The sequence below is a fragment of the Xenopus tropicalis genome, chromosome 8 (genome assembly GCF_000004195.4).
Source record: "Xenopus tropicalis strain Nigerian chromosome 8, UCB_Xtro_10.0, whole genome shotgun sequence".
Classification (NCBI taxonomy): Eukaryota; Metazoa; Chordata; class Amphibia; order Anura; family Pipidae; genus Xenopus; species Xenopus tropicalis.
The window spans coordinates 36,338,337-36,351,492 of NC_030684.2; the positions used below are offsets into that span (position 1 = coordinate 36,338,337).

The 13,156-nt window shown below is 50.5% G+C and overlaps 1 long non-coding RNA gene across 1 annotated transcript; it reads left to right on the top strand.

Moving 5' to 3' along the window:
* Window positions 1–11,870: 11,870 nt before the first annotated feature.
* Window positions 11,871–13,156, top strand: LOC116406548. The gene is made up of 2 exons (XR_004219555.1): window positions 11,871–12,020; window positions 13,124–13,156. It is a non-coding gene; the product is annotated as an uncharacterized LOC116406548 (long non-coding RNA).

Sequence of the window (13,156 nt, forward strand, 5' to 3'; positions counted from 1 at the left end):
GGCCCCCAACATCGGGCCCCTTCTAAGGCCCCCAACATCGGGCCCCTTCTAAGGCCCCCAACATCGGGCCTTTTCCTCAGCCCCAAACATCGGGCCCCTTCCTCAGGCCACCAACATCTGGCCCCTTCTAAGGCCCCCAACATCGGGCCCCTTCCCCAGGCCCACAACATCGCACCCCTTCCTCAGGCCCACAACATCGGGCCTTTTCCTCAGCCCCAAACATCGGGCCCCTTCCTCAGGCCCCCAACATCGGGCCCCTTCTAAGGCCCCCAACATCAGGCCCCTTCTAAGGCCCCCAACATCGGGCCTTTTCCTAAGCCCCAAACATCGGGCCCCTTCCTCAGGCCCCCAACATCGGGCCCCTTCTAAGGCCCCCAACATCGGGCCTTTTCCTCAGCCCCAAACATCGGGCCCCTTCCTCAGGCCCCCAACATCGGGCCCCTTCTAAGGCCCCCAGCATCGGGCCTTTTCCTCAGCCCCAAACATCGGGCCCCTTCCTCAGGCCACCAACATCTGGCCCCTTCTAAGGCCCCCAACATCGGGCCTTTTGCTAAGCCCCAAACATCGGGCCCCTTCCTCAGGCCACCAACATCTGGCCCCTTCTAAGGCCCCCAACATCGGGCCTTTTCCTAAGCCCCAAACATCGGGCCCCTTCCCCAGGCCCACAACATCGGGCCCCTTCCTCAGGCCCACAACATCGGGCCCCTTCCTCAGGCCTCCAACATCGGCCCCTTCCTCAGGCCCCAAACATCGGGCCCCTTCCCCAGGCCCCCAAAATCGGGCCTTTTCCTAAGCCCCAAACATCGGGCCCCCTCCTCAGGCCCAAAACATCGGCCCCTTCCTCAAGCCCCCAACATCGGCCCCTTCCTCAGGCCCAAAACATCGGGCCCCTTCCTCAGGCACAAAACATCGGCCCCTTCCTCAGGCCCAGAACATCGGGCCCTTTTCTCAGGCCCAGATCATCGGGCCCCTTCCTCAGGCCCAGAACATCGGCCCCTTCCTCAGGCCCACAACATCGGGCCCCTTCTAAGGCCCCCAACATCGGCCCCTTCTAAGGCCCCAACATCGGGCCTTTTCCTCAGCCCCAAACATCGGGCCCCTTCGTCAGGCCCCCAACATCGGGCCCCTTCCTCAGGCCCACAACACCGGGCCTTTTCCTCAGCCCCAAACATCGGGCCCCTTCCTCAGGCCCACAACATCGGCCCCTTCCTCATGCCCCCAACATTGGCCCCTTCCTCAGGCTCACAACATCGGGCCCCTTCCTCAGGCCCCCGACATCTGGCCCCTTCTAAGGCCCCCAACATCGGGCCCCTTCCCCAGGCCCACAACATCGGGCCCTTTCCTCAGGCCCACAACATCGGGCCCCTTCCTCAGGCCCCCGGCATCTGGCCCCTTCTAAGGCCCCCAACATCGGGCCTTTTCCTAAGCCCCAAACATCGGGCCCCTTACTCAGGCCCAAAACATCGGGCCCCCTCCTCAGGCTCAAAACATCGGCCCCTTCCTCAGGCCCCCAACATCGGCCCCTTCCTCAGGCCCAAAACATCGGGCCCCCTCCGCAGGCCCAAAAGATCGGCCCCTTCCTCAGGCCCAAAACATCGGCCCCTTCCTCAGGCCCCCAACATCGGCCCCTTCCTCAGGCCCAAAACATCGGGCCCCCTCCGCAGGCCCAAAAGATCGGCCCCTTCCTCAGGCCCAAAACATCGGCCCCTTCCTCAGGCCCAGAACATCTGCCCCTTCCTCAGGCCCAGAACATCGGGCCCTTCCTCAGGCCCACAACATCGGGCCCCTTCCTCAAGCCCACAACATCAGGCCCCTTCTAAGGCCCCCAACATCGGCCCCTTCTAAGGCCCCAACATCGGGCCTTTTCCTCAGCCCCAAACATCGGGCCTTTTCCTCAGCCCCAAACATCGGGCCCCTTCCTCAGGCCCCCAACATCAGGCCCCTTCTAAGGCCCCCAACATCGGGCCTTTTCCTAAGCCCCAAACATCAGGCCCCTTCCTCAGGCCCCCAACATCAGGCCCCTTCTAAGGCCCCCAACATCGGGCCTTTTCCTAAGCCCCAAACATCGGGCCCCTTCCCCAGGCCCACAACATCGGGCCCCTTCCTCAGGCCCTCAACATCGGGCCCTTTCCTCAGGCCCACAACATCGGGCCCCTTCGTCAGGCCCCCAACATCAGGCCCCTTCTAAGGCCCCCAACATCGGGCCTTTTCCTAAGCCCCAAACATCGGGCCCCTTCCCCAGGCCCACAACATCGGGCCCCTTCCTCAGGCCCTCAACATCGGGCCCTTTCCTCAGGCCCACAACATCGGGCCCCTTCGTCAGGCCCCCAACATCGGGCCCCTTCCTCAGGCCCACAACATCGGGCCTTTTCCTCAGCCCCAAACATCGGGCCCCTTCCTCAGGCCCCCAACATCGGGCCCCTTCTAAGGCCCCCAACATCGGGCCTTTTCCTAAGCCCCAAACATCGGGCCCCTTCCCCAGGCCCACAACATCGGGCCCCTAAATCAGCCCCCCAACATCGGGTCCTTTAATCAGCCCCCCAACATCGGGTCCTTTAATCAGCCCCCCAACATCAGGCCCCTTAATCAGCCCCCTAACATCGGTCCCCTTCGTCATGTCCCCAACATCAGGCCCACACCATCACCCCCTTGAGTCCAACCCACAGTATCTGACCCACCCCAACATTTTTCTGTACATACAGTACCACTGCTCTAGCCCATATCATAGCCCCCTGTTTTAAGCCCATATCATTCGCCCCCTGCCTCCAACCCACAACACTGAACTTCACCCTTCAACCTTCACTATCACCATCACAGCCTACCACATTGGCGCATTGATTCTGGGAGAGATCCGATTGCCGTTAAGGAGTCAGGAAGGAATTTTCCCTCTAATGAAGCAGATTGGCCCAAGCTTCCAGAGGTTTTTGCCTTCCTCAGAATCAAAAAGCCAAGTGAGGGTTCATAGTGGGGGCTGACTACCCACTGCGGCTCCCAAGGAAGGGAATGTAACACACTTTTCCCTATGCTAAGCTTAGCCTTTAGGCTGGCATTGCCATCAGCAATCTATTTGGGAGCCGTAGATGGTAGGGAACCCCAATTATGGACCTATCATTTTTTGTTATCAATAAAGCTGTGATTTCACAGATTAAACCCAAAGCTGTTGTATGTGTCATTATTATGTGGTTTCAGGGGGCTCAGGGTATTTATTTATACAGTAAGATTGAATAGCTGAACTTTAGCCAGTGTCTGCCTGGGGGCAATGAAAAGAGCAGGAAGAAGAATAAAGCTCCGTGGGCTGATATGTACCCCGGGCCAGTGCCGTTTTCTGCTAACAGGAACACTGGCCTGGAGTATCACGTATGGGATCTGTTATTCAGAAATCCATTATCCAGAAAGCTCCAAATTACAGATGATTAATCTTTGTTGGAGGCAAAACAATCCTACTGGCAAATATTTTTAGTAGACCTAAGATATGGTGATCCAAATTACGGAAAGATCCCTTATACAGAAAACCCCAGGTCCCAACCATTCTGGATAACAGGTCCCATGCCTGTATCAGGTAAGCGATTATAATCACTGGGGGGGCGCATAACATTTGGCAGCCCCTGTGATTTACCCTTTCCTTCTCCTTTAAACACGATTGGCAGGGTTGGCAGAGGGTGAAAGTGGGTTTGGTGTAGTAGGAAGAGTTCCTTCATTTGTAAGTGGTGAGTCTTATCAATGGATTATAATATATACCTTGTAATATGAATACATTTGACAGAAAAATGTCTGTGCCCTCCGGCTCCCTTCTCCCCGCTGTGCCCTCCGGCTCCCTGCTCCCCGCTGTGCCCTCCGGCTCCCTTCTCCCCGCTGTGCCCTCCGGCTCCCTGCTCCCCGCTGTTCCCTCCGGCTCCCTGCTCCCCGCTGTTCCCTCCGGCTCCCTTCTCCCCGCTGTGCCCTCCGGCTCCCTTCTCCCCGCTGTGCCCTCCGGCTCCCTGCTCCCCGCTGTTCCCTCCGGCTCCCTGCTCCCCGCTGTTCCCTCCGGCTCCCTTCTCCCCGCTGTTCCCTCCGGCTCCCTGCTCCCCGCTGTTCCCTCCGGCTCCCTTCTCCCCGCTGTGCCCTCCGGCTCCCTGCTCCCCGCTGTTCCCTCCGGCTCCCTTCTCCCCGCTGTTCCTCCGGCTCCCTTCTCCCCGCTGTTCCCTCCGGCTCCCTTCTCCCCGCTGTGCCCTCCGGCTCCCTGCTCCCCGCTGTTCCCTCCGGCTCCCTTCTCCCCGCTGTGCCCTCCGGCTCCCTTCTCCCCGCTGTTCCCTCCGGCTCCCTGCTCCCCGCTGTTCCCTCCGGCTCCCTTCTCCCCGCTGTGCCCTCCGGCTCCCTTCTCCCCGCTGTTCCCTCCGGCTCCCTGCTTCCCGCTGTTCCCTCCGGCTCCCTTCTCCCCGCTGTTCCCTCCGGCTCCCTTCTCCCCGCTGTGCCCTCCGGCTCCCTTCTCCCCGCTGTTCCCTCCGGCTCCCTGCTTCCCGCTGTTCCCTCCGGCTCCCTTCTCCCCGCTGTTCCCTCCGGCTCCCTTCTCCCCGCTGTGCCCTCCGGCTCCCTTCTCCCCGCTGTGCCCTCCGGCTCCCTTCTCCCCGCTGTGCCCTCCGGCTCCATGCTCCCCGCTGTGCCCTCCGGCTCCCTTCTCCCCGCTGTTCCCTCCGGCTCCCTGCTCCCCGCTGTGCCCTCCGGCTCCCTTCTCCCCGCTGTTCCCTCCGGCTCCCTGCTCCCCGCTGTGCCCTCCGGCTCCCTTCTCCCCGCTGTGCCCTCCGGCTCCCTTCTCCCCGCTGTGCCCTCCGGCTCCCTGCTCCCCGCTGTTCCCTCCGGCTCCCTGCTCCCCGCTGTGCCCTCCGGCTCCCTTCTCCCCGCTGTTCCCTCCGGCTCCCTTCTCCCCGCTGTGCCCTCCGGCTCCCTTCTCCCCGCTGTGCCCTCCGGCTCCCTTCTCCCCGCTGTGCCCTCCGGCTCCCTTCTCCCCGCTGTTCCCTCCGGCTCCCTTCTCCCCGCTGTGCCCTCCGGCTCCCTTCTCCCCGCTGTGCCCTCCGGCTCCCTTCTCCCCGCTGTTCCCTCCGGCTCCCTGCTCCCCGCTGTGCCCTCCGGCTCCCTTCTCCCCGCTGTTCCCTCCGGCTCCCTGCTCCTCGCTGTGCCCTCCGGCTCCCTTCTCCCCGCTGTGCCCTCCGGCTCCCTGCTCCCCGCTATGCCCTCCGGCTCCCTTCTCCCCGCTGTTCCCTCCGGCTCCCTTCTCCCCGCTGTTCCCTCCGGCTCCCTTCTCCCCGCTGTTCCCTCCGGCTCCCTTCTCCCCGCTGTGCCCTCCGGCTCCCTTCTCCCCGCTGTGCCCTCCGGCTCCCTTCTCCCCGCTGTGCCCTCCGGCTCCCTTCTCCCCGCTGTGCCCTCCGGCTCCCTGCTCCCCGCTGTGCCCTCCGGCTCCCTTCTCCCCGCTGTTCCCTCCGGCTCCCTGCTCCCCGCTGTTCCCTCCGGCTCCCTTCTCCCCGCTGTTCCCTCCGGCTCCCTGCTCCTCGCTGTGCCCTCCGGCTCCCTTCTCCCCGCTGTGCCCTCCGGCTCCCTGCTCCCCGCTATGCCCTCCGGCTCCCTGCTCCCCGCTGTTCCCTCCGGCTCCCTGCTCCCCGCTGTGCCCTCCGGCTCCCTGCTCCCCGCTGTGCCCTCCGGCTCCCTGCTCCCCGCTGTGCCCTCCGGCTCCCTTCTTGGGCTGTTAGTGGCCCAACCCACTTTTCCTATTTTTGAACTGGAAACTCCCAGTGACCAACTTCGCATAAAAATTTTGGGACTCTAAGCATTTTACACTTCACCATTGAAAGTAAATAGGTGAAATGTTATTGGCTGTGGTTGCTCCGCCCACTTTTTCTAACCTTGAACTGCAAATACCCAGTGACAAACTTTAGTCCCTGGAATTAACTACTTAAATAATGGTATCAGTTCAATTATGAACCAATGAAATTTAATGGATGGAAATGGATTGGCTCCGCCCACTTTTTCTAACCCTGAATACGTAGTTAGCCAGTGACTGACTGTGCAAAGTTTGGGAACCCTGACATAAATAGTGTGAGAAAGGCAGCATTTTAAATTTAAACCAAAAAATTCAATACGTGAAGTCTGATTGGCTGTTGGTGGCTCCACCCACTTTTTCTAACTTTGAGTACGAAGTCACCCAGTGTGCAAAGTTTGGGGACCCCGGCGTTATTACTGTGAGAATGGCAGCAGGTTGGATTTCTGCCATCAATAGGGAAAATCTCATTGGCTGTTCACAGCTCCGCCCATTTTTGGCATCCGACAATCATATTTTCATTCAGGCTGAGCCCATGATGGTGAGATTCAAGTTTGGGGAGTGTAGGCTCAAAGCTGTAAGATTGGCAGCAGTTCCAATTTCCCATTAAAGTCAATAGGTTAAATTTGATTGGCTGTTGTTTGGGTCATCCAACAAATGTCGCTGTTTCATTTGGGGTGACCCCATGATTATGTTATTCAAGTTTGGGGAGTGAAGCTGCAAAGCTGTAAGAGCAGCAGTTTGAAAATCTTCCCTGTCAAAGTCAATGGGAACATTGGGGGGTTGGGGGGGCGCCACAAAAAGACGGGGGGCGGGATTGCTTAGAAAGCACAAGCAACTTGCTCCGCTATAGGGCAAAGAAGTGTGGGGAGTTTGGGTGTTGTACCCCTAAAACTGTAGGAGGAGTAGCGTTTAGAGTATGGGGGGGCGCTAAGAATAATAAGAAAAAGCGGAAGAAGAAGCTGAAGTGGAAGAACAGTCGGTGGGTTCCAACCCAACATAATAAAACTATAAGAAAGACTATTACGTTCGGGTTGTTTTCTCTGAAGAAAAGGTGCACGTCAAGGGTTAAACTACATCTTTACAAGTACTTTAGAGGACATTACAGACAAATATTGGGGTTCAATGAAGAACAAGAGGTCACCCCTTTAGTCTTGAGAAACTGAACATTCATTTGTAGCAGTGAAAATAGTTTTTGGCATTGAGGGCAGTGACAGTGTAGGGCGCCCCCCTGGGCTTGTATTGCCTGGAAGAGTAGCTTCAATGACTTCTTCAATATATTATCCAAGGCTACAATGATCTACATTTAGTTTATATATTATATGTATGTGTATATATATATATGCAATGCACACACAGGAGACCAAACGTCAGTACTTCTTTAATAAATCTGCAACTTTTTAAAATCCTGTGAGTGCTTTGTCTTTTTTCTTCTATTAAATGTTGCTTGCAAATTGCACCCAGGCATTTGCTTTACGTTGAGAGTGCAACTATACTTGGTTTGTGTGTATATATATATATATATATATAGAGGGGTCATTTAAGTGAAGACACATGGAGGTACTGAGTAGCAGCTACTTGTCTTAGCTACTAAACGCCATAAAATACCCTGCTATAGACAATTCTGAGAATGGCCTCTGCTTAAAGACATGTATACAGGAGACAATTATCAGTAAATGATCAGTACAGGTATGGGATCCGTTATCCAGAAACCCGTTATCCAGAAAACTCCAAATTAAAGATAGCCCATAGACTATTTTAATCAAATAATTCAGAATTTTAAAATTGATTATCTTTTTCTCTGTAATAATAAAACAGTACCTTGTACTTGATCCCAACTAAGATATAATTAATCCTTATTGGACACAAAGCATTCCTATGGGGTTTAATTAATGTTTTATTGATTTTTTAGTAGACTTTAGATATGGAGATCTAAATTATGGAAAGACCCCTTATCCGGAATACCCTTGGTCCCAAGCATTCTGGATAATGGGTCCCATACCTGTATGGTCTGTTTTTGAAGCTGTGACAAGTAGCTGCTACTAGTAGCTTTGTGTGTCTTTATGGCCTGACTCCTAATCAAGAGCACATAACACATAGCACTGGACTTAAAACATCTCTAATGAAAAATGGATGGGTTATCGCACAACAACAGCAGTTATCAATTTCTCCTGCAATTTAATACCTGTAGTTACTAAAACTGCATATTGCTTTCTCAGGTTTCCCTTATTCATTTTCTGTTTTGTTTTTCATTAGACAAACCAGTGTCACCATTTTGTAGTGTCTAAAAATAGCAAGTTCTTTACTACTTACTTGAGTGCAGGTCTGGACTGGCATTCAGAATAGGCCCTTGCCGGCCCCCTACCAGCCCACTATATAGTGACTTTCTATGGCATCTTACAGCAGCCCCTCTGGCATTTGCCATAACCCACAGTCCTGCTTCAGTGTGCAGTATATTGGCAACTCACATATTCTGTTTGATTTTACCTGCTTCTATTTACCAGCCTTGGTGTTATTCTTTTATGTCTTCTTTCCCTTAGGTGCAATTGATCACATTACAGTAACCACAAAAGATGGCAAATTTCCATTAAACCAGCTTGGACAAATCTCCCTGAAGTCCCCGCAGCTTTTTATAATTAACTTGGCTAGTTTTCTAGAGGTAATATGTATCCAATTTTACTAGTACAGGTATGGGACCCATGATCCAGAATGCTCGGGACCTGGGGTTTTCTGGATAACGGGTCTATCCATAGTTCGATCCTACCTTAAGTTTGCTAAACCCACTAGGATTGTTTTGCCTCCAATAAGGGGTAATTATATCTTAGCTGGGATCAAGTACAGGTACTGTTTTATTATTACAGAGAAAAAGGAAACCATTTTTAAAAGTGTGAATTTTTTTTTGTTTAAAATGCAGTCTATGGGAGATGGTCTTCCCGATAAGGGGTCCCTTACCTGTACATGCATTAATAAAAATATAAAAGCTGTATGGCATGTTGTATGGGATGCCATAGCTGATAAAAGTGTAAGAAACATAGATTTTAAGACTGCTATATTAATGGGGGATGGAATATTGATAAAGGAACAGTTACATTTAAAGTCACTCGGGCTTATGTAGAATGAGTGCAGTTTGTCCCTATCTAGTAACTAAAAGCAATTAAACACTCATTTGTTTTTATTTCTAACACAAGCTATGCAGATTTTTACAAAAATAGATATAATAATAATATAATTAACAAGGTTTACAGAATAAAAACAGCAGGACAAGAGGACCCTATGTCAGGACTTTACAAACTAAAGAGCAATTGAAACATAATCTTGCTGGGAAAAAAAATGCTTTTTGATAGGCTAATAGGCTTCTTGGCAAGCCAAGGCAAATAAGTCATTTTTGGGAGGGTCGCTGTTGGTTATTTTAAAAGGTTACCTTTATTGCAAAACTAATTAAACTTCTCCATGTTCTATTATTCTAGAGTGCAACAGCAGCTGTGAATATTAAGAGACAGCCACATGAACTTGATGGAACAGTTATTAGGGTTCCAGTTCCTCAGTAAGTATTTAAACACTGCCTAAAGCTATAAATCCATAGTAACATAGTAAGTTAGGTTGAAGAAAGGACACACGTCCATCAGGTTCAACCTTAATGCCTATATATAACCTGCCTAACTGCTAGTTGATCCAGAGGAAGGCAAGTTGATCAGTCAGTACGGCTGATTCAGGGAGAGAATTCCACAATCTCACAGTTCTCACAGTAAAAAACCCTTTTCGAATATTTAGACGGAACCTATTGGAATGTATGCCCATGTGTCTGCTGGAAGGGTCTACTGGTAAATAAAGCATTTGAGAGATTATTATATAATCCCCTTATATATTTATATATAGTTATCATATACCCCTAAGCACCTCATCTCCTCTGGACCTTCTCTATCTCAATATCCGTTTGAGCTCTGGAGACCAAAACTGCTCGGCATATTCTAGATGGGGCCTTACCAGCGCTTTGTAAAGTGGAAGAACAACCCCCTCCTACTGCAAATTTAATGGCCCTTTTAATACAGCTCAAGACCTTGTTTGCCCTTGCCACTGCTGCCTGGCATTGCTTGCTACAGCCATGTTTATTATCTACAAGGACTCCAAAGTCCTTCTCCATAATGGAGACTAGCGCAGTCCCATTAAGGGTATAAGAGGCTGCATATTTTTACATCCCAGGTGCATAACCTTACACTTATCCACATTAAATCTCATCTGCCACTTAGCCGCCCAGATTGCCAATTTGTCAAGATCCTGCTGCAAGGATGTCACATCCTGGATAGAATTGACTGGGCTGAAGATCTTTGTGTCATCTGCAAACACTGACCTATTTCTTATAATACCCTCCCCATAGTCATTAATGAACAAGTTAAATAAAAGTTGACCCACCAGAGAACCCTAAGGGGCCCCAACCTTACTCCAAGTAGAGAATGTACCATTAACAACCACCCTCTGTACCCGATCCTGTAGCCAGTTTCCTATCCATGTACAAACAACTTCACTAAGACCAACAGACCTTAGTTTAAAAAGCAGTTATGGGGCACGTTACCAAACGCAAAATCCAAATAGATCACATTAACTGCACCCCCACTGTCCAACTTCTTACTAATCTCATCATAAAAAGCAATCATATTTGTCTGACATGACCTTTCCTTTGTAAATCTTGTGCCAAAACAAAAAGAAGTGTGGGGTACAAGTGGATGTATCTGGTACCTTCCCACTAATATCACATACAATAAAAAGGTGAAAATCCACATGCAATGCCAAAAGGTACTGTGCAGGGTTGTTAGGGCCTTCTGTAGCTTCTCCATTCTTTCCTTTGTGTGCGGGGTCTGTGGGGTAGGGGAAGGGGTGAGTTCTCCCCTTTTTGTGGCTTCAGGTGCGGGTTGCTGTGGAAGGCTTGAGTATTGATCAATAGCAGCGTGTTATGTTTCTCCCTGTGTTCTTGGTGTAGCAATGCCTTACTTATGTTTCCCCATCTCTCCGGTTTGGGTTGGTTATATAAGTATGTAAGGCTTGTAGCCTGGGAGCTCTTGTGAGATGCATCTGTACCCACTTATGCCGAAACCACACCCCTTATTTTTATTAAAAAATATAATAAGCAAATACATCCTATGATGTGGTTGGGACGACTGTACCTGTTGTCAAATAATGAAACCTTAAGGGTCAGGCTTTTGGCCTGCTGTGTTTTGTTTGCAGGGGCTGAAACGTAATGTGAGCTAGAAGGTCCCCCAAAACCTTGGCCATTGTTTGAATGGATGGGTGATTTCTGAGGCAACATATTACACACTGGGTGCCCAGTTCTGTTAGAACATATGGTGGCCAAGTCCAGAGCCCCCCCCTTTTAACTTGAGGAACTGGACTTTCATTTACAGCAGCATTGTGGAGGTTGTAGAAAGCCCTCCTGGGGATGTTGAAATGGCAGTTTATTAATGCCTTTAGTAGTGGCTTGGATTACATAAATAAGCATAATATCCATGGCTATTGTGATCATAAGACCTACAGTTAGTTTAATATCGGTATCACTATAATTTATAAATGTGAGTGTTTAGCTAGGTCTGTGTAGGTAGGTGTATATATGTGCACTTGGGTTCCTTTGGATTGGTTAAACTTGGTGGTCTTTTGCCAGCCCAAATTAACAATGTGAAATATATTTAATGAAAAATGCTGTTGAATGGACTTCCCGCTGCATGTAAAACAAACATCCAGATATAGATATACACCAGAGGCATGATACAGATTATAAGATCCCGGCATTTTCCAGCAGATCTATTTGCTACATTCAGCTCTCTCTGTCCAGTTGTAAAACTGAGCTTTTAACTTTTTCCTTAACAAACAGGCTTCAATTGCTTGTGAAGATAAAAGTTCTAAGGTACTGTAAGCCTAGTTACAGTGTGCTCTTATATCGGGGAAGGCAGCCTTTGGTGCTCCAGATTTTTCTGTACTTCAGTCTCCAGATAATTCCCACTAGTTGAGTGGGCAGGGTATTGCTGGTATGTATACTCTCCTTAACACTATATTACTGGTAACCTCAACTACCATTTATATTTTTTAGGGTAACGCGGGAACACAGAGAAAAATTAACAAAACTTGCAAAACAACCAACAAGGCCAAGGACTCCCTACGCAAGGCTCGTACAGGGGCAGTACAGGAAGTAAAAAAATGCAAGGAGGGAGTGTCAGAAGACATAGTAAAACTGTTGGAAAAGCAGGTAATATAACAAGATTATTGGTAGCCATTTGATTGGTCGTTTATATACAAATTACGTTGCATCTATAGTTGTTTTCTTCTGTGAAATTGTCTAAAGCCTACAGGAAAATGGTTTCTTTTTGTAGGGTTTATATTTGTTTGTTATTAAGTATATAGTAAAGTACAAAAATACTACCTTTGTGCACAAACATGTCAGGGTTTATTTACTGCTGTGCTGCAGCTCTCTGCACTGTGATCCAGACCAACAATTAGGTGCAGCTCATCCCTGTTCTTACCGCCTGCCTTAGGGGTCCTGACCTAAGACGGTGCTCCTGTTAGGAGAAAACTGCACTGGACGGGGTATATTCAAGCGAGCCATCCTTCTTTTGTTCTGGTCTTTGTACATGCGCAGTAGAGTAAAAAGTCGACTTTAACAAAAAAAAGCTGTCTTTTTTCTCAACTGCACTTGCGTCGGCCCTGGGATTCTAAAGAAAGAAGACAGGAGGAAGAGAAACTCTCACTCACATATACCCCCGGCTGTGCAGTTTTCTACTAACAGGAGCACCAGCCGGGGTATAAGGTAACCAATTACAATCCACCCCCCCCCCCAGTGATTTAGCCTTTTCTTCTCCTTTAAGGGCTCTGGCACACGGGGAGATTAGTCGCCCGCGACAAATCTCCCATGTCTCGGGCGACTAATCTCCCCGGATTGGCATCCCACTGGCGAAAATGTAAATCGCCGGTGGGATGGCATACGTGGCGGCGCGATTTCAGTGAGATCGCGCAAGTTTCTTCTCGAGGCAACTTGCGCGATCACACTGAAATCGCGCCGCCGCGTGTGCCATCCCACCGGCTACTTACACTTTCGCCAGTGGGGTGGCAGGTGATGGCAACTCGGGGAGATTAGTCGCCTGAGACACGGGAGATTTGTCGCGGGCGACTAATCTCCCCGTGTGCCAGAGCCCTAAAGCCTCCAAAGCACACAATGACTTCTCTTTAATTAGTTGTATATCATTTGTAGACTTTACTCAGTGATTTGCTCTGTAAAGATCTTTGATAAACTTACTGCACTGTACTGTATATCAATTATAACATATTAATAACATATACCCCTATTTTTTCTAGATACAACAAATGGGAGATGACAACTGAACTCGA